The sequence below is a fragment of the Oncorhynchus nerka genome, unplaced genomic scaffold (genome assembly GCF_034236695.1).
Source record: "Oncorhynchus nerka isolate Pitt River unplaced genomic scaffold, Oner_Uvic_2.0 unplaced_scaffold_1350, whole genome shotgun sequence".
In the NCBI taxonomy this organism is placed as follows: Eukaryota; Metazoa; Chordata; class Actinopteri; order Salmoniformes; family Salmonidae; genus Oncorhynchus; species Oncorhynchus nerka.
This window is the reverse complement of record NW_027039997.1, coordinates 62,501-77,500: the sequence shown is the minus strand read 5'-3', so window position 1 is coordinate 77,500 and position 15,000 is coordinate 62,501. Positions and strand designations below refer to the sequence as shown.

General features: G+C 40.9%; 1 protein-coding gene across 3 annotated transcripts in view; it reads right to left on the bottom strand.

Moving 5' to 3' along the window:
* LOC135568891 (neuronal-specific septin-3-like) overlaps nucleotides 1-15,000 on the bottom strand; it is an 84,467-nt gene that overhangs the window by 51,220 nt on the left and 18,247 nt on the right. The window lies entirely within an intron of this gene.

The window sequence follows — 15,000 nt, the reverse complement described above, 5'->3', positions numbered from 1 at the left end:
CCGAAGCATACAGACAGCTAGCTGAACCGAAGCATACAGACAGCTAGCTGAACCGAAGCATACAGACAGCTAGCTGAACCGAAGCATACAGAGGGCCAGCTGAACCGAAGCATACATTTATGATATGTACCCATTGAATAAAACAACTTATGAATGGCTCATGAACTGTCTCACCCTAAAAAAAAATGGAATGAACCCTGTAACTATGTGGAATGAACCCTGTAACTATGTGGAATGAACCCTGTAACTATGTGGAATGAACCCTGTAACCACATGGAATGAACCCTGTAACTACGCGGAATGAACCCTGTAACTACGTGGAATGAACCCTGTAACTATGTGGAATGAACCCTGTAACTATGTGGAATGAAACCTGTAACTATGTGGAATGAACCCTGTAACCACATGGAATGAACCCTGTAACTACGTGGAATGAACCCTGTAACTATGTGGAATGAACTCTGTAACCACATGGAATGAACCCTGTAACTATGTGGAATGAAACCTGTAACTATGTGGAATGAACCCTGTAACTATGTGGAATGAACCCTGTAACTACATGGAATGAACCCTGTAACTACGTGGAATGAAACCTGTAACTACGTGGAATGAACCCTGTAACCACATGGAATGAACCCTGTAACTACGTGGAATGAACCCTGTAACCGCGTGGAATGAAACCTGTAACTATGTGGAATGAACCCTGTAACTACGTGGAATGAACTCTGTAACCACGTGGAATGAACCCTGTAACTACGTGGAATGAACCCTGTAACTACGTGGAATGAACCCTGTAACTACGTGGAATGAACCCTGTAACTATGTGGAATGAACTCTGTAACCACGTGGAATGAACCCTGTAACTATGTGGAATGAACTCTGTATCTACGTGGAATGATCCCTGTAACTATGTGGAATGAACCCTGTAACTACGTGGAATGAACTGAATGAACCCTGTAACTACGTGGAATGAACCCTGTAACTATGTGGAATGAACCCTGTAACTATGTGGAATGAACTCTAACTACGTGGAATGAACCCTGTAACTATGTAATGAACTCTGTATCGTGGAATGAACCCTGTAACTATGTGGAATGAACTCTGTATCTATGTGGAATGAACCCTGTAACTATGTGGAATGAAACTCTGTAACTACGTGGAATGAACCCTGTAACTACGTGGAATGAACTCTGTAACCATGTGGAATGAACCATGTAACTATGTGGAATGAACCCTGTAACTATGTGGAATGAACCCTGTAACCATGTGGAATGAACCCTGTAACTATGTGGAATGAACCCTGTAACTATGTGGAATGAACCCTGTAACTATGTGGAATGAACTCTGTATCTACGTGGAATGAACCCTGTAACTATGTGGAATGAACCCTGTAACTACGTGGAATGAACTATGTAACTGTGGAATGAACCCTGTAACTATGTGGAATGAACTCTGTAACTACGTGTGAAACCTGTAACTACGTGGAATGAACCCTGTAACTATGTGGAATGAACTCTGTAACTACGTGGAATGAACCCTGTAACTGTGTAACTATGTGGAATGAACCCTGTAACTACGTGGAATGAACTCTGTGAATGAAACCTGTAACTACGTGGAATGAACCCTGTAACCACATGGAATGAACCCTGTAACTACGTGAATGAACCCTGTAACTACTGCATGGAATGAAACCTGTAACTATGTGGAATGAACCCTGAACCATGTGGAATGAACCCTGTAACTACGTGGAATGAACCCTGTAACTACGTGGAATGAACCCTGTAACTACGTGGAATGAACCCTGTAACTATGTGGAATGAACTCTGTGGAATGAACCCTGTAACTATGTGGAATGAACTCTGTAACTACGTGGAATGAACCCTGTAACTATGTGGAATGAACCCTGTAACCGTGGAATGAACCCTGTAACCATGTGGAATGAACCCTGTAACTGTGGAATGAACCCTGTAACTATGTGGAATGAACCCTGTAACTATGTGGAATGAACCCTGTAACTATGTGGAATGAACCCTGTAACTATGTGGAATGAACCCTGTAACTACGTGGAATGAACTATGTAACTACGTGGAATGAACCCTGTAACTATGTGAATGAACTCTGTAACTACGTGGAATGAACCCTGTAACTATGTGGAATGAACTCTGTAACCACGTGGAATGAACCCTGTAACTATGTGGAATGAACTCTGTACTCGTGGAATGAACCCTGTAACTATGTGGAATGAATCCTGTAACTACGTGGAATGAACTCTGTAACTACGTGGAATGAACCCTGTAACTACGTGGAATGAACCCTGTAACTATGTGGAATGAACCCTGTAACTACGTGGAATGAACTCTGTAACCATGTGGAATGAACCATGTAACTATGTGGAATGAACCCTGTAACTATGTGGAATGAACCCTGTAACTATGTGGAATGAACTCTGTATCTACGTGAATGAACCCTGTAACTATGTGGAATGAACTCTGTATCTACGTGGAATGAACCCTGTAACTATGTGGAATGAACTCTGTATCTACGTGGAATGAACTCTGTAACTACGTGGAATGAACTCTGTAACCATGTGGAATGAACTGTAACTATGTGGAATGAACCCTGTAACTATGTGGAATGAACCCTGTAACCATGTGGAATGAACCATGTAACTATGTGGAATGAACCCTGTAACTATGTGGAATGAACCCTGTAACTATGTGGAATGAACTCTGTATCTGTAACCCTGTAACTATGTGAATGAACCCTGTAACTACGTGGAATGAACCTACTGTGAACCCTGTAACTATGTGGAATGAACTCTGTAACTATGTGGAATGAACCCTGTAACTATGTGGAATGAACTCTGTAACTATGTGGAATGAACCTGTAACTATGTGGAATGAACCCTGTAACTATGTGGAATGAACTCTGTAACTATGTGGAATGAACCCTGTAACTATGTGGAATGAACTCTGTAACTATGTGGAATGAACCCTGTAACTACCCTGTAACTGGAATGAACCCTGTAACTATGTGGAATGAACTCTGTAACTATGTGGAATGAACCCTGTAACTATGTGGAATGAACCCTGTAACCATGTGGAATGAACCATGTAACTATGTGGAATGAACCCTGTAACTATGTGGAATGAACCCTGTAACTATGTGGAATGAACCCTGTAACTACGTGAATGAATGAACTCGTGGAATGAACCCTGTAACTATGTGGAATGAACTCTGTAACTATGTGGAATGAACCCTGTAACTATGTGGAATGAACTCTGTAACCACGTGGAATGAACCCTGTAACTATGTGGAATGAACTCTGTAACTATGTGGAATAATCCCTGTAACTATGTGGAATGAACCCTGTAACTACGTGGAATGAACTCTGTAACCATGTGGAATGAACCATGTAACTATGTGGAATGAACCCTGTAACTATGTGGAATGAACCCTGTAACCATGTGGAATGAACCATGTAACTATGTGGAATGAACCCTGTAACTATGTGGAATGAACCCTGTAACTATGTGGAATGAACCCTGTAACTACGTTGAATGAACTATGTAACTACGTGGAATGAACCCTGTAACTATGTGGAATGAACTCTGTAACTACGTGGAATGAACCCTGTAACTATGTGGAATGAACTCTGTAACCACGTGGAATGAACCCTGTAACTATGTGGAATGAACTCTGTATCTACGTGGAATGATCCCTGTAACTATGTGGAATGAATCCTGTAACTACGTGGAATGAACTCTGTATCTACGTGGAATGAACCCTGTAACTATGTGGAATGAACCCTGTAACTATCTGTAATGAACCCTGTAACTACGTGGAATGAACTCTGTAACCATGTGGAATGAACCATGTAACTATGTGGAATGAACCCTGTAACTACGTGGAATGAACCCTGTAACTATGTGGAATGAACTCTGTATCTACGTGGAATGAACCCTGTAACTATGTGGAATGAACTCTGTATCTACGTGGAATGAACCCTGTAACTATGTGGAATGAACTCTGTATCACGTGGAATGAACTCTGTAACTACGTGGAATGAACTCTGTAACCATGTGGAATTAACCATGTAACTATGTGGAATGAACCCTGTAACTATGTGGAATGAACCCTGTAACCATGTGGAATGAACCATGTAACTATGTGGAATGAACCCTGTAACTATGTGGAATGAACCCTGTAACTATGTGGAATGAACTCTGTATCTACGTGGAATGAACCCTGTAACTATGTGGAATGAACCCTGTAACTACGTGGAATGAACTATGTAACTACGTGGAATGAACCCTGTAACTATGTGGAATGAACCTGTAACTATGTGGAATGAACCCTGTAACTATGTGGAATGAACTCTGTAACTATGTGGAATGAACCCTGTAACTATGTGGAATGAACCCTGTAACTATGTGGAATGAACTCTGTAACTATGTGGAATGAACCCTGTAACTATGTGGAATGAACTCTGTAACTATGTGGAATGAACTCTGTAACTATGTGGAATGAACCCTGTAACTATGTGGAATGAACCCTGTAACTATGTGGAATGAACCCTGTAACTATGTGGAATGAACCCTGTAACTATGTGGAATGAACCCTGTAACTATGTGGAATGAACCCTGTAACCATGTGGAATGAACCCTGTAACTATGTGGAATGAACCCTGTAACTATGTGGAATGAACCCTGTAACTATGTGGAATGAACCCTGTAACTATGTGAATGAACTATGTAACTCTGTACGTGGAATGAACCCTGTAACTATGTGGAATGAACCCTGTAACTCTGTAACTATGTAACTACGGAATGAACCCTGTAACTATGTGGAATGAACTCTGTAACTATGTGGAATGAACCCTGTAACTATGTGGAATGAACCCTGTAACTATGTGGAATGAACTCTGTAACTGTAACTATGTGGAATGAACTCTGTAACTATGTGGAATGAACCCTGTAACTATGTGGAATGAACCCTGTAACTATGTGGAATGAACCCTGTAACTATGTGGAATGAACTCTGTAACTATGTGGAATGAACCCTGTAACTATGTGGAATGAACCCTGTAACCATGTGGAATGAACCATGTAACTATGTGGAATGAACCCTGTAACTATGTGGAATGAACCCTGTAACTATGTGGAATGAACCCTGTAACTACGTTGAATGAACTATGTAACTACGTGGAATGAACCCTGTAACTATGTGGAATGAACTCTGTAACTACGTGGAATGAACCCTGTAACTATGTGGAATGAACTCTGTAACCACGTGGAATGAACCCTGTAACTATGTGGAATGAACTCTGTATCTACGTGGAATGATCCCTGTAACTATGTGGAATGAATCCTGTAACTACGTGGAATGAACTCTGTATCTACGTGGAATGAACCCTGTAACTATGTGGAATGAACCCTGTAACTATCTGTAATGAACCCTGTAACTACGTGGAATGAACTCTGTAACCATGTGGAATGAACCATGTAACTATGTGGAATGAACCCTGTAACTACGTGGAATGAACCCTGTAACTATGTGGAATGAACTCTGTATCTACGTGGAATGAACCCTGTAACTATGTGGAATGAACTCTGTATCTACGTGGAATGAACCCTGTAACTATGTGGAATGAACTCTGTATCTACGTGGAATGAACTCTGTAACTACGTGGAATGAACTCTGTAACCATGTGGAATTAACCATGTAACTATGTGGAATGAACCCTGTAACTATGTGGAATGAACCCTGTAACCATGTGGAATGAACCATGTAACTATGTGGAATGAACCCTGTAACTATGTGGAATGAACCCTGTAACTATGTGGAATGAACTCTGTATCTACGTGGAATGAACCCTGTAACTATGTGGAATGAACCCTGTAACTACGTGGAATGAACTATGTAACTACGTGGAATGAACCCTGTAACTATGTGGAATGAACTCTGTAACTATGTGGAATGAACCCTGTAACTATGTGGAATGAACTCTGTAACTATGTGGAATGAACCCTGTAACTATGTGGAATGAACCCTGTAACTATGTGGAATGAACTCTGTAACTATGTGGAATGAACCCTGTAACTATGTGGAATGAACTCTGTAACTATGTGGAATGAACCCTGTAACTATGTGGAATGAACCCTGTAACTATGTGGAATGAACCCTGTAACTATGTGGAATGAACTCTGTAACTATGTGGAATGAACCCTGTAACTATGTGGAATGAACTCTGTAACTATGTGGAATGAACCCTGTAACTATGTGGAATGAACTCTGTCACTATGTGGAATGAACCCTGTAACTATGTGGAATGAACCCTGTAACTATGTGGAATGAACTCTGTATCTATGAACCCTGTAACTACGTGGAATGAACTCTGTAACCATGTGGAATGAACCATGTAACTATGTGGAATGAACCCTGTAACTATGTGGAATGAACCCTGTAACCATGTGGAATGAACCATGTAACTATGTGGAATGAACCCTGCAACTATGTGGAATGAACCCTGTAACTATGTGGAATGAACTCTGTATCTACGTGGAATGAACCCTGTAACTATGTGGAATGAACCCTGTAACTACGTGGAATGAACCCTGTAACTATGTGGAATGAACCCTGTAACTATGTGGAATGAACTCTGAACTACGTGTGAAACCTGTAACTACGTGGAATGAACCCTGTAACCACATGGAATGAACCCTGTAACTCTGTGAACCCTAACTGTGGAATGAAACCTGTAACTATGTGGAATGAACCCTGTAACTACGTGGAAACCTGAACTACGTGTGAAACCTGTAACTGTGGAATGAACCCACATGGAACCCTAACTGTGGAATGAACCCTGTAACTGCGTGAATGAAACCTGTAACTATGTGGAATGAACCCTGTAACTACGTGGAATGAACCCTGTAACTATGTGGAATGAACCCTGTAACTACGTGGAATGAACCCTGTAACTACGTGGAATGAACCCTGTAACTATGTGGAATGAACTCTGTAACCACGTGGAATGAACCCTGTAACTATGTGGAATGAACTCTGTATCTACGTGGAATAATCCCTGTAACTATGTGGAATGAACCCTGTAACTACGTGGAATGAACTCTGTAACCATGTGGAATGAACCATGTAACTATGTGGAATGAACCCTGTAACTATGTGGAATGAACCCTGTAACCATGTGAATGAACCATGTAACTATGTGGAATGAACCCTGTAACTATGTGGAATGAACCCTGTAACTATGTGGAATGAACCCTGTAACTACGTTGAATGAACTATGTAACTACGAATGAACCCTGTAACTATGTGGAATGAACTCTGTAACTACGTGGAATGAACCCTGTAACTATGTGGAATGAACTCTGTAACCACGTGGAATGAACCCTGTAACTATGTGGAATGAACTCTGTATCTACGTGGAATGATCCCTGTAACTATGTGGAATGAATCCTGTAACTACGTGGAATGAACTCTGTATCTACGTGGAATGAACCCTGTAACTATGTGGAATGAACCCTGTAACTATCTGTAATGAACCCTGTAACTACGTGGAATGAACTCTGTAACCATGTGGAATGAACCATGTAACTATGTGGAATGAACCCTGTAACTACGTGGAATGAACCCTGTAACTATGTGGAATGAACTCTGTATCTACGTGGAATGAACCCTGTAACTATGTGGAATGAACTCTGTATCTACGTGGAATGAACCCTGTAACTATGTGGAATGAACTCTGTATCTACGTGGAATGAACTCTGTAACTACGTGGAATGAACTCTGTAACCATGTGGAATTAACCATGTAACTATGTGGAATGAACCCTGTAACTATGTGGAATGAACCCTGTAACCATGTGGAATGAACCATGTAACTATGTGGAATGAACCCTGTAACTATGTGGAATGAACCCTGTAACTATGTGGAATGAACTCTGTATCTACGTGGAATGAACCCTGTAACTATGTGGAATGAACCCTGTAACTACGTGGAATGAACTATGTAACTACGTGGAATGAACCCTGTAACTATGTGGAATGAACTCTGTAACTATGTGGAATGAACCCTGTAACTATGTGGAATGAACTCTGTAACTATGTGGAATGAACCCTGTAACTATGTGGAATGAACCCTGTAACTATGTGGAATGAACTCTGTAACTATGTGGAATGAACCCTGTAACTATGTGGAATGAACTCTGTAACTATGTGGAATGAACCCTGTAACTATGTGGAATGAACCCTGTAACTATGTGGAATGAACCCTGTAACTATGTGGAATGAACTCTGTAACTATGTGGAATGAACCCTGTAACTATGTGGAATGAACCCTGTAACCATGTGGAATGAACCATGTAACTATGTGGAATGAACCCTGTAACTATGTGGAATGAACCCTGTAACTATGTGGAATGAACCCTGTAACTACGTTGAATGAACTATGTAACTACGTGAATGAACCCTGTAACTATGTGGAATGAACTCTGTAACTACGTGGAATGAACCCTGTAACTATGTGGAATGAACTCTGTAACCACGTGGAATGAACCCTGTAACTATGTGGAATGAACTCTGTATCTCGTGAATAATCCCTGTAACTATGTGGAATGAACCCTGTAACTACGTGGAATGAACTCTGTAACCATGTGGAATGAACCATGTAACTATGTGGAATGAACCCTGTAACTATGTGGAATGAACCCTGTAACCATGTGGAATGAACCATGTAACTATGTGGAATGAACCCTGTAACTATGTGGAATGAACCCTGTAACTATGTGGAATGAACCCTGTAACTACGTTGAATGAACTATGTAACTCTACGTGGAATGAACCCTGTAACTATGTGGAATGAACTCTGTAACTACGTGGAATGAACCCTGTAACTATGTGGAATGAACTCTGTAACCACGTGGAATGAACCCTGTAACTATGTGGAATGAACTCTGTATCTACGTGGAATGATCCCTGTAACTATGTGGAATGAATCCTGTAACTACGTGGAATGAACTCTGTATCTACGTGGAATGAACCCTGTAACTATGTGGAATGAACCCTGTAACTATCTGTAATGAACCCTGTAACTACGTGGAATGAACTCTGTAACCATGTGGAATGAACCATGTAACTATGTGGAATGAACCCTGTAACTACGTGGAATGAACCCTGTAACTATGTGGAATGAACTCTGTATCTACGTGGAATGAACCCTGTAACTATGTGGAATGAACTCTGTATCTACGTGGAATGAACCCTGTAACTATGTGGAATGAACTCTGTATCTACGTGGAATGAACTCTGTAACTACGTGGAATGAACTCTGTAACCATGTGGAATTAACCATGTAACTATGTGGAATGAACCCTGTAACTATGTGGAATGAACCCTGTAACCATGTGGAATGAACCATGTAACTATGTGGAATGAACCCTGTAACTATGTGGAATGAACCCTGTAACTATGTGGAATGAACTCTGTATCTACGTGGAATGAACCCTGTAACTATGTGGAATGAACCCTGTAACTACGTGGAATGAACTATGTAACTACGTGGAATGAACCCTGTAACTATGTGGAATGAACTCTGTAACTATGTGGAATGAACCCTGTAACTATGTGGAATGAACTCTGTAACTATGTGGAATGAACCCTGTAACTATGTGGAATGAACCCTGTAACTATGTGGAATGAACTCTGTAACTATGTGGAATGAACCCTGTAACTATGTGGAATGAACTCTGTAACTATGTGGAATGAACCCTGTAACTATGTGGAATGAACCCTGTAACTATGTGGAATGAACCCTGTAACTATGTGGAATGAACTCTGTAACTATGTGGAATGAACCCTGTAACTATGTGGAATGAACCCTGTAACCATGTGGAATGAACCATGTAACTATGTGGAATGAACCCTGTAACTATGTGGAATGAACCCTGTAACTATGTGGAATGAACCCTGTAACTACGTTGAATGAACTATGTAACTACGTGGAATGAACCCTGTAACTATGTGGAATGAACTCTGTAACTACGTGGAATGAACCCTGTAACTATGTGGAATGAACTCTGTAACCACGTGGAATGAACCCTGTAACTATGTGGAATGAACTCTGTATCTACGTGGAATGATCCCTGTAACTATGTGGAATGAATCCTGTAACTACGTGGAATGAACTCTGTATCTACGTGGAATGAACCCTGTAACTATGTGGAATGAACCCTGTAACTATCTGTAATGAACCCTGTAACTACGTGGAATGAACTCTGTAACCATGTGGAATGAACCATGTAACTATGTGGAATGAACCCTGTAACTACGTGGAATGAACCCTGTAACTATGTGGAATGAACTCTGTATCTACGTGGAATGAACCCTGTAACTATGTGGAATGAACTCTGTATCTACGTGGAATGAACCCTGTAACTATGTGGAATGAACTCTGTATCTACGTGGAATGAACTCTGTAACTACGTGGAATGAACTCTGTAACCATGTGGAATTAACCATGTAACTATGTGGAATGAACCCTGTAACTATGTGGAATGAACCCTGTAACCATGTGGAATGAACCATGTAACTATGTGGAATGAACCCTGTAACTATGTGGAATGAACCCTGTAACTATGTGGAATGAACTCTGTATCTACGTGGAATGAACCCTGTAACTATGTGGAATGAACCCTGTAACTACGTGGAATGAACTATGTAACTACGTGGAATGAACCCTGTAACTATGTGGAATGAACTCTGTAACTATGTGGAATGAACCCTGTAACTATGTGGAATGAACTCTGTAACTATGTGGAATGAACCCTGTAACTATGTGGAATGAACCCTGTAACTATGTGGAATGAACTCTGTAACTATGTGGAATGAACCCTGTAACTATGTGGAATGAACTCTGTAACTATGTGGAATGAACCCTGTAACTATGTGGAATGAACCCTGTAACTATGTGGAATGAACCCTGTAACTATGTGGAATGAACTCTGTAACTATGTGGAATGAACCCTGTAACTATGTGGAATGAACTCTGTAACTATGTGGAATGAACCCTGTAACTATGTGGAATGAACTCTGTCACTATGTGGAATGAACCCTGTAACTATGTGGAATGAACCCTGTAACTATGTGGAATGAACTCTGTATCTACGTGGAATGAACCCTGTAACTACGTGGAATGAACTCTGTAACCATGTGGAATGAACCATGTAACTATGTGGAATGAACCCTGTAACTATGTGGAATGAACCCTGTAACCATGTGGAATGAACCATGTAACTATGTGGAATGAACCCTGCAACTATGTGGAATGAACCCTGTAACTATGTGGAATGAACTCTGTATCTACGTGGAATGAACCCTGTAACTATGTGGAATGAACCCTGTAACTACGTGGAATGAACTATGTAACTACGTGGAATGAACCCTGTAACTATGTGGAATGAACTCTGTAACTACGTGAATGAAACCTGTAACTACGTGGGAACCCTGTAACCACATGGAATGAACCCTGTAACTACGTGAATGAACCCTGTAACTGCGTGGAATGAAACCTGTAACTATGTGGAATGAACCCTGTAACTACGTGGAATGAAACCTGTAACTACGTGGAATGAAACCTGTGAACCCTGTAACCACATGGAATGAACCCTGTAACTACGTGGAATGAACCCTGTAACTGCGTGAATGAAACCTGTAACTATGTGGAATGAACCCTGTAACCACGTGGAATGAACCCTGTAACTATGTGGAATGAACCCTGTAACTACGTGGAATGAACCCTGTAACTACGTGGAATGAACCCTGTAACTATGTGGAATGAACTCTGTAACCACGTGGAATGAACCCTGTAACTATGTGGAATGAACTCTGTATCTACGTGGAATAATCCCTGTAACTATGTGGAATGAACCCTGTAACTACGTGGAATGAACTCTGTAACCATGTGGAATGAACCATGTAACTATGTGGAATGAACCCTGTAACTATGTGGAATGAACCCTGTAACCATGTGGAATGAACCATGTAACTATGTGGAATGAACCCTGTAACTATGTGGAATGAACCCTGTAACTATGTGGAATGAACCCTGTAACTACGTTGAATGAACTATGTAACTACGTGGAATGAACCCTGTAACTATGTGGAATGAACTCTGTAACTACGTGGAATGAACCCTGTAACTATGTGGAATGAACTCTGTAACCACGTGGAATGAACCCTGTAACTATGTGGAATGAACTCTGTATCTACGTGGAATGATCCCTGTAACTATGTGGAATGAATCCTGTAACTACGTGGAATGAACTCTGTATCTACGTGGAATGAACCCTGTAACTATGTGGAATGAACCCTGTAACTATCTGTAATGAACCCTGTAACTACGTGGAATGAACTCTGTAACCATGTGGAATGAACCATGTAACTATGTGGAATGAACCCTGTAACTACGTGGAATGAACCCTGTAACTATGTGGAATGAACTCTGTATCTACGTGGAATGAACCCTGTAACTATGTGGAATGAACTCTGTATCTACGTGGAATGAACCCTGTAACTATGTGGAATGAACTCTGTATCTACGTGGAATGAACTCTGTAACTACGTGGAATGAACTCTGTAACCATGTGGAATTAACCATGTAACTATGTGGAATGAACCCTGTAACTATGTGGAATGAACCCTGTAACCATGTGGAATGAACCATGTAACTATGTGGAATGAACCCTGTAACTATGTGGAATGAACCCTGTAACTATGTGGAATGAACTCTGTATCTACGTGGAATGAACCCTGTAACTATGTGGAATGAACCCTGTAACTACGTGGAATGAACTATGTAACTACGTGGAATGAACCCTGTAACTATGTGGAATGAACTCTGTAACTATGTGGAATGAACCCTGTAACTATGTGGAATGAACTCTGTAACTATGTGGAATGAACCCTGTAACTATGTGGAATGAACCCTGTAACTATGTGGAATGAACTCTGTAACTAACTGTGGAATGAACCCTGTAACTATGTGGAATGAACCTGTAACTATGTGGAATGAACCCTGTAACTATGTGGAATGAACCCTGTAACTATGTGGAATGAACCTGTAACTATGTGGAATGAACCCTGTAACTATGTGGAATGAACCCTGTAACTATGTGGAATGAACTCTGTAACTATGTGGAATGAACCCTGTAACTATGTGGAATGAACTCTGTCACTATGTGGAATGAACCCTGTAACTATGTGGAATGAACCCTGTAACTATGTGGAATAACTGTATCTACGTGGAATGAACCCTGTAACTACGTGGAATGAACTCTGTAACCATGTGGAATGAACCATGTAACTATGTGGAATGAACCCTGTAACTATGTGGAATGAACCCTGTAACCATGTGGAATGAACCATGTAACTATGTGGAATGAACCCTGTAACTATGTGGAATGAACCCTGTAACTATGTGGAATGAATGAACCCTGTAACTATGTGGAATGAACCCTGTAACTACGTGGAATGAACTATGAACTACGTGTGAACCCTGTAACTATGTGGAATGAACTCTGTAACTGTAATGAAACCTGTAACTGTGGAATGAACCCTGTAACCACATGGAATGAACCCTGTAACTAACGTGGAATGAACCCTGTAACTGCGTGGAATGAAACCTGTAACTATGTGGAATGAACCCTGTAACTACGTGGAATGAAACCTGTAACTACGTGAATGAAACCCTGTAATGAACCCTGTAACCACATGGAATGAACCCTGTAATGTGGAATGAACCCTGTAACTGTGGAATGAAACCTGTAACTATGTGGAATGAACCCTGTAACCACGTGGAATGAACCCTGTAACTGTGGAATGAACCCTGTAACTACGTGGAATGAACCCTGTAACTACGTGGAATGAACCCTGTAACTATGTGGAATGAACTCTGTAACCACGTGGAATGAACCCTGTAACTATGTGGAATGAACTCTGTATCTACGTGGAATAATCCCTGTAACTATGAATGAACCCTGTAACTACGTGGAATGAACTCTGTAACCATGTGGAATGAACCATGTAACTATGTGGAATGAACCCTGTAACTATGTGGAATGAACCCTGTAACCATGTGGAATGAACCATGTAACTATGTGGAATGAACCCTGTAACTATGTGGAATGAACCCTGTAACTATGTGGAATGAACCCTGTAACTACGTTGAATGAACTATGTAACTACGTGGAATGAACCCTGTAACTATGTGGAATGAACTCTGTAACTACGTGGAATGAACCCTGTAACTATGTGGAATGAACTCTGTAACCACGTGGAATGAACCCTGTAACTATGTGGAATGAACTCTGTATCTACGTGGAATGATCCCTGTAACTATGTGGAATGAATCCTGTAACTACGTGGAATGAACTCTGTATCTACGTGGAATGAACCCTGTAACTATGTGGAATGAACCCTGTAACTATCTGTAATGAACCCTGTAACTACGTGGAATGAACTCTGTAACCATGTGGAATGAACCATGTAACTATGTGGAATGAACCCTGTAACTACGTGGAATGAACCCTGTAACTATGTGGAATGAACTCTGTATCTACGTGGAATGAACCCTGTAACTATGTGGAATGAACTCTGTATCTACGTGGAATGAACCCTGTAACTATGTGGAATGAACTCTGTATCTACGTGGAATGAACTCTGTAACTACGTGGAATGAACTCTGTAACCATGTGGAATTAACCATGTAACTATGTGGAATGAACCCTGTAACTATGTGGAATGAACCCTGTAACCATGTGGAATGAACCATGTAACTATGTGGAATGAACCCTGTAACTATGTGGAATGAACCCTGTAACTATGTGGAATGAACTCTGTATCTACGTGGAATGAACCCTGTAACTATGTGGAATGAACCCTGTAACTACGTGGAATGAACTATGTAACTACGTGGAATGAACCCTGT